The following is a 5298-nucleotide window of genomic DNA, read 5'->3' on the forward strand; positions in this document are numbered from 1 at the left end:
AAATACGATGAAAAAGGCAATGACAATCGCCCACTGTCCCGCCGTAGAGACCTCATGATCTGCATTTGTGTCCATGGCACCATGCTAATCTCTTCATTAAGTTTATGGCCGGTCAGCCAACATAACTCTTCACTGCGGCAAGCCTTTGTTGTACAAACTCTGTAGTATGTTTACCAGTCGCCCTTGTCCTGGGGCCACTGCCAGAGTGTGTAGGAGACAACAGAGGACAGTGTGTGTTTGTAAATAACACCATTCTCTCAGCATGCCTGCATGACCATCTTACTATATGACCACCCCCACCACACCTCAAAACATTAGCAGAGGACCCCTCTATGCCTTAGGACTCGTAACCTCTGTGAACTGAGTGCACTGGAAGCTCCCTGTCTTCTCAAAGAGAGTCTGTTAGTCTCACTCAGCTTGTGTACGACCAGCGCACAACTCTAGTTTTGTTTCTCGTGTAAATTTTGTTCTTTAGCTCTGTCCGTGAACAAGCCCCGGTTGTGTGTGGCATAGTCAAGAGAATGGCTTGGTGACGGAAGAGAAAGAAAGAGCAGACTGTGATGCACTCAGTCTTTGTGTGGACTTCTGCATTCATGGGCCCATGTGACTCTGACAGCAGGGCCTTTGGTTTGGCACGGCACAACACCAGTGCATTGTAAATACCCAAATGAGTTTGGAAGGCTAATCGCTGAGCTTATTTTCATTCTGGGCCATCGTGCAGTAGACTTTGCCGTAGTAAAGTATCTGGGAGGATGCTGACTTGTTTTGAGCTGTAAGACTAGGGACGACATGCATCACCTGGGGCAGTCCTGACTTACTTGGTGGCCTTGGTTAGATAACACATGTTCAAAGTAGATAGATAGACAGACAGACAGATAGACATTCACACTTAATATTTATCCATTTGATTGCACAAACTATCGGATGAGAACAATTTACAACATCACTGTTATTGAACTGAACTGAATCAACATTGAACTGACTTGAGCTGAATAACCACAGCTTCCTTAGAGCTGTAGAACTTCTTTGATAATTGATTAACTTTACACACTTATTGAACTGAATTGAATCAACACTTGAGACATAAGGCAAGGCAACCTAGGTTTAATCTTGACTAAAACTTTTATTTTAAACCAAGCAAAATTGTGTTTTGAGTTTCCCAGCCAGTGAGCAGCATTTTCATTAAAGAGCAGCTTTGATATTTTCACAATAACTTCTTTTGTGTTCCACAGGTAAAACGTTTGGTGAGTAGATACAGTTTCGGTTTAAACAAATTATCTCTTGTAGAAGGTTCAACTTGATAAAAGTGATCAAATGCACAATTCACATGTTAACACATATTAACCCCCCAGAGCTGTGTGAAGTATGTTTATAATGGTTGGATGCACTTTCTTGAGCTTCATACTCGTTGGTCCTGTTCACTGCCATTACAAATCTTGGATTCGTCAGGATATTTATTAATATAACTCTGATTGTGTTCATCAGAAAGAAGAAAGTCCTATACACCTTGGATGGCTTGAGGGTGAGTAAAGCTTGGGGTAATTTTCATTTTTAAGTGAACTAATCCTTTAATTAGATACTCTTTTAAAAATTTTGAAAATTGCATTCAGAATCCATTTAACAATCTGCATGATGCTTTTTTTTTTTTTTTTTTTTCAAGAAAATAAGTACTGAATTGACAAAGGAGTTTTAAGTATCTCAACTTGTACTACAATAAAAAGTGATGAAATCAAACAGCACAAAAGAGGGTCCGGGCCGTCTCGACTCGCCTGCAGCCAATATGCAGTAGCAGATTTGGGATCTGGCTTTGTTCTGCCGGCTTCTTTGTCTGGCTCGCTCTGCGTGTTGTCTGAGGGCTAGCGCTGCTTTAAAACAGAAGTCCTACTGGGCTCCAATTAAGACCAGGAGAAGAATTAATGAACAAGTCCTCCAAGTCAGCCTCAGCTCTCAACTGCTCTATTTATCAGACTGCTCAGGGGGACACATGGTCTCAATTCAAACCCACAATTTCTGTCTTCACTAAATTAAATATGTGTAATTTATGTTTTTATAAACATAGATGACCTTGCCATCAGCTATAGAAGTTCTAGTCATTTGAATCTTTCTCATTTTTACCCCTCCTCTCTTCATTGTATTGCATTTCATTTCCCAGCATGCCCATAAGCCATGTTCAGGTTTCTCTGCTGACTATAAAAATGGATGGTTGGAGGGCAATTGGGAGAAGAGGGATGTTCCGTAGAAACACCATAGAAACACATGCTATCTTTCAATCGGTAGGTGCACCAGACTTTGCTGTGAATGATCAGTTTTGTCAAAACAAGTGTGAATGTTTTAAATGTTGGATGTTGTTTTCCAGTATGACATGCACCAATTTGTATAGACCGGTTCCTTGGGGGAAAGCCTTGAAGATAAAGATGAAAATGAAAGTAAATGAAGATGTATGTATGTGATGATACTCCATCATCTTCCTTTGATAGAAAAAAATATTGCTTTTAGATGCTCTATGTTTGCTTTAAATTAATCTTGGGAGTTGCATTTATCTTTCAAAATACCAAGATAAATCATTGAATGTTTCAGAAAATCACTATTATTATTATTATTATTATTATTATTATTATTATTATTATGAATATTCAGGGTTTTTTTTTTTTTTTTCTTGAATCTAAAGATACAAATACTAGCATGAGGTCTGCGTATTATCTTGCATATACAGTGTTATGGTCTGGATGCATTTATATCTGTCCTCCTGTGTGCGAACAAACATTATTTAAAGTCACTAACTCACGCCTTTTACCTTTCAGGTTTCAGCATCCAGCCAAATTTTCCATCAATTTACATATGCATATTGTTGCGTAAACAGAAGCAAGCGACCCAGAGATGGCATAACGGAGAGGCCCTGATGAAGACAGATCCTATCGTTAACTTTGCACTCACAGAGGGCCCCATGGGGAACTGTGTAAATGCTACTAGCCTTTTCTCCTAATGTTGGTGTCTCTGTTATAGATTGTTTGCCATTTTGAAAAATATGCAACTGTGTCTTTTGCCATTTTTTACATCGTTGCATGAGTTACCACCACCACTATGCATGACTGCAACAACATACTCAGTCATGTATGCTGATACTCACAACCTGAGACTTTTGCTTTTATAAATGTATTTTTTGTGTGTTTCTGTCATATTTATGTCTGTCAGTTATAGTTGTGTGACTAAGTTTAGTTGAGCTTTTCTACTTTTCAACACAATGAGCTAATGCTATCGCACAACAAATCTACCCACAAAAAAAAGACATTGTGACATTGTTAATGCGCATTTGTGTGGCTGGTTAAATAGTATCACTGAATATCTCTCTCTCTCTCTCTCTCTCTCCCTCTCTCTCTCTCTCTCTCTCTCTCTCTATATATATATATATATATATATATATATATATATATAGTGTAAATGGTGGGGTACAGCAGGTCCACAATTTTACAATTAAAAAAGTTTAGGCACCACTTGGGGAATCAGTGTTTTTTTAACAAATCAGTTGAGTTAATGATTCAATGGCTACAATTGTTGAATTCTAAACCACATTGTAGCATACTACTCTTACTATTGTTGTCATAACCTTCTATAGCAGGAATAGTAATAGTTTGCAGTTCTGAATTCAGCAAATCTCTTGTTTCGTTAATGAATAAATCAGTGTTTTTGAACTAATCAGTTGAGTGAATGATTCAGTGATTAATTCATAAAGACAATCACTTATTTTGTTTAATGAATAAATCAGTGTTTTTGAACAAATTGGTTGAGTGAATAATTCAATGACTCATTCACTGTCACTTGTTTTGTTATTGAATCAATCAGTGATTTTGAACAAATTGGTTGAGTGATTTCTAAATATAGGCCTATCAATGATTTTGAATCACTCATAACAGTTTCTGAATTCAGAATAGAACACTAATACTAATCTTTATACGATATATTTATATTAAAGACATAGTATGAGTAATATGCTGTTTCAGATTCATCTAGCTACTTTTATTCATGAATGAATCAGTGTTTGAACAAATCAGTTGAGTGAATGACTCTTTCACTTGGCATGACAAAGTAACCTGCAGAAAGAGTCTGAAACTTTCCCATCAATAATGCATAGACTGACAGTTTGTCAGTAACACCGACACACACACACAAAATTATTCTACATAGACACATTTAACTATAATATAATTGGCTCTTAATGTTGTGATATGCCCCTGCAGCCCCAACAGTATCCTATATACCAGTAAACCAAACACTACTAGTTATCCCGGAAACCACACCAATCACTGCTGTTTGTGTCAAGCTGTCAGACTTCCCAGCAGTACAGGAGAAACGCAAGGAAGAAAGAAATCATCTCTTGCCTCTCATGAAAGAAAGCTAGGGTTTTTGTTTGTTTGTTGTTTTGTGTTCAATCAATACAGACGCTATTTCTTTACAAGGCTGTCAGCACTCCGTCAACAGCAGATACCTAATATTCTGATTTCATTACCTCCCCCTGTGCTGGGCCTCCAAAGATGGACTGCTTGATATTGACAAACAAAGCTCACAATGCTCCTCATTCATATTGGGACAGCGGTTGGAGGCTGTTCTTTAGCTCCAAAAAAAAAAAAAAAAGGTGGGTGCCCGTTTTATAAGCCCTGAGTCGCGGAGAGAGAAAGATGAGGTAATGCAGAGCGAGAAAAGCAGCTGATAAAGAGCTTCTCTCTCCTCCTCTGCGCTCTCTCTTTTTCACCCTCACCCTCTGTCTTTCTTTCGCTCCCCTCTATCTCCAGGGCACAGACACAGGTATAAAAGAATCACAAATTGTTTTTGGCCCGGGCCCAAGTAAGCCAATCACTGTCTAACCGGAGTGATCTCATTCCTATTAAGACCATTTGTTCCGTTCTAAATCCAATATCTGTACTGTCAGTAATAATGCAATTTCAGAGGTGCGCAGGCGAAGGGAACGAAGACAGGATAACTGGGAATGTGACTATGGTGCTTTGACCAATGTAAGCCTGGAAGCAATGCATTGTGGGCTGTATTCAAATGTATACATAAACGCTAGAATAGATATGACTGAAAGAGGTGACCTGAGAAATCACACTGTCTCTGTAATGGCCCTTGGTTCTGTAAGCGGGTGTGTTGACTTGTCTTTAAAAAGTGGTATTTTGGAATACCACAGATGAGGTGTTTAAAAGCATTGGGGTAGTTTAATTGCAGGGGTCAATGTTTAGCTAGTTAGCCTAGCAATTAGCCCCTGGGGAAAATTATTGTGTGAATCCCCCCTCCCCCCTTATTTTT

The 5298-nt window shown here is 38.6% G+C and overlaps 1 long non-coding RNA gene across 1 annotated transcript; it reads left to right on the forward strand.

Moving 5' to 3' along the window:
* Positions 1 to 1683: 1683 nt before the first annotated feature.
* Positions 1684 to 3309, forward strand: LOC137002218 (uncharacterized). The gene is made up of 3 exons (XR_010891794.1): positions 1684 to 2273; positions 2357 to 2438; positions 2802 to 3309. It is a non-coding gene; the product is annotated as an uncharacterized lncRNA (long non-coding RNA).
* The last annotated feature ends 1989 nt before the right edge of the window (positions 3310 to 5298 follow it).

Source organism: Chanodichthys erythropterus, chromosome 15 (genome assembly GCF_024489055.1).
Source record: "Chanodichthys erythropterus isolate Z2021 chromosome 15, ASM2448905v1, whole genome shotgun sequence".
Classification (NCBI taxonomy): domain Eukaryota; kingdom Metazoa; phylum Chordata; class Actinopteri; order Cypriniformes; family Xenocyprididae; genus Chanodichthys; species Chanodichthys erythropterus.